This window comes from Artemia sp. Qi Xiang Cuo, chromosome 11 (assembly GCF_049724085.1).
Source record: "Artemia sp. Qi Xiang Cuo chromosome 11, ASM4972408v1, whole genome shotgun sequence".
NCBI classification, from domain to species: domain Eukaryota; kingdom Metazoa; phylum Arthropoda; class Branchiopoda; order Anostraca; family Artemiidae; genus Artemia; species Artemia sp. Qi Xiang Cuo.
The window spans coordinates 15453433-15456038 of NC_142804.1; positions in this window are offsets into that span (position 1 = coordinate 15453433).

Here is a 2606-nt window from a genome sequence, read left to right on the forward strand (position 1 = left end):
TCAAAGAGAGTGACTATCCCCATGCATATAGGTAATACCTCTACAGGGCATTACACCTTTTCAAAGAGAGTGAGAGGAATCCTCTCACATAATGGAATTTGAGGGTCGATAAAGTGAAATTATGTCACTATTCTAGTTTTTCTAAACCAGTATTGCCTATAACTTAATGTATTCAAATATTTTTCGATAACTTGATACGTGATTTGAATAAAGCCCAGTATCGCATACACTATTACAGATATCAAAATGATATCTCATTTGCATTAAGCTAACTCAAGTTCGTTAGCGTTAGCAGTTTAGTTTCCAATGGTTTCACAGATTCAAAAGTATGCGACTAAAAACATGTTTTTATTTATTGGATAACTGAAAAAGAACCATAGCTTTGATCAATGCTTCGATGTTTGACTAAATATTCAAATTTTCAACGTTTAGTATTAGGGGGGATTTTCTTCAAACAGCTTAGAAACAAACTAGGCTGACTTTTATAGGCTGAATTTTGAACGGCTCAGTGAGCCCTAATTCATCTTTTCTCAGATTCAAAAGGATGCGATATCTTTCGGGGGGGAGGGGGCATTTTTCCATGTCTTTTCTCAGGGATATTTTCCGTGGGGATTATTTTCCTCGGGCCTGTTTTTTCTGGGGGTGGGGTAAATACCAGCTACCGAAAAAGGATATGGAAAGATAAAAAATACCGATAATACTTTAAATGCATCAAACAAGGCATGCTCAATGCAGATTAAAACCAGAAAAGAACAGAAACGCCTAAAAATAAGAAATTCTTCAAACAGCTTAGAAACAAACTAGGCCGACTTTTTATAGGCTGAATTTTGAACGGCTCAGTGAGCCATAATTTGACATGCCTGAAATCATGAATTAGAATATTTAATTGACTGTTTGGGGATTTTCTGACCTAGCTTTTTTAGGTTTTCGTGTGTGTTTGACTCCTGGGGTTTATTAGTTGAGAAACTTTTTATAGTCTGAATTTTGAACGGCTCAGTGAGCCATAATTTGACATGCCTGAAATCATGAATTAGAATATTTAATTGACTGTTTGGGGATTTTCTGACCTAGGTTTTTTAAGGTTTCGTGTGTGTTTGACTCCTGGGGTTTATTATTTGAGAAGTTAACTCTAGTATTTTGTGGTTTTACGCGCCTGAAATCATGAATTAGAATAGTTAATTACCAGTTTAGGGTTTTCAGACCTAGGTTTTTAGATTTTCGTTGGTGTTTGTTTCCTGGAGTTTATTGTTTGAGAAGTTAACTTTAGTATTTCATGGTTTGACGTGCCTGAAATCATGAATTAGAATAGTTAATTAGCTGTTGGGGTTTTCAGACCTAGTTTTTTAGATTTTCGTGTGTGTTAAGTTCCGGGGGTTTATTATTTGAGAAGTTAACTTTAGTATTTCGTGATTTGACGTGCCTGAAATCATGAATTATAATAGTTAATTAGCTGTTTGGGATTTCAGACATAGTTTTTTTGATTTTCATAGCTGCTAGGCTCCTGGGATTTATTATTTGAGACTTTTATAGTTTTTCCGTTCAATTATTTTCAATGTAAGTCAATATAATTCAAAGGGGAGAAAAAACGGTAGTTATTTAGTACCCATAAAACAGGTGACTTGATATGTTTAATTAGAAGTAGGTTATTGCTAATAATACCTCCTCGACAGATATTTTAATGGCTCTAACAATTCGTGTGTGTTTGATTCCTGGGGTTTATTATTTGAGAAGTTAACTTTAGTATTTTATGGTTTTACGTGCGTGAAATCATGAATTAGAATAGTTAATTAGCTGTTTGGGTTTTCAGACCTAGTTTTTTAGATTTTCGTGGGCGTTAGGTTCCTGGGATTTATTATTTCACAAGTTAACTTTAGTATTTCGTATTTGACGTGCCTGAAATCATGAATTAGAATATTTAATTGGCTGTTTGGGGATTTTCAGACCTAGGTTTTTTTAGGTTTTCGTGTGTGTTTGACTCCTGGGGTTTATTATTTGAGAAGTTAACTTCAGTATTTTGTGGTTTTACGTGCCTGAAATCATGAATTAGAAAATTTAATTAGCTGTTTAGGGTTTTCAAACCTAGGTTTTTTAGATTTTCGTGGATGTTTGACTCCTGGGGTTTATTATTTGAGAAGTTAACTTTAGTATTTTGTGGTTTTACGTGCCTGAAATCATGAATTAGAATAGTTAATTACCAGTTTAGGGTTTTCAGACCTAGGTTTTTACATTTTCGTTGGTGTTTGTTTCCTGGAGTTTATTATTTGAGAAGTTAACTTAAGTATTTCATGGTTTTACATGCCTGAAATCATGAATTAGAATATTTAATTAGCTGTTTAGGGTTTTCAGACCTAGGTTTTTTTTATATTTTCGTGGATGTTTGACTCCTGGGGTTTACTATTTGAGAAGTTAACTTTCATATTTTGTGGTTTTACGTGCCTGAAATCATGAATTAGAATAGTTAATTACCTGTTTAGGGTTTTCAGACCTAGGTTTTTAGATTTTCGTTGGTGTTTGTTTCCTGGAGTTTATTATTTGAAAAGTTAACTTTAGTATTTCATGGTTTGCCGTGCCTGAAATCATGAATTAGAATAGTTAATTAGCTGTTT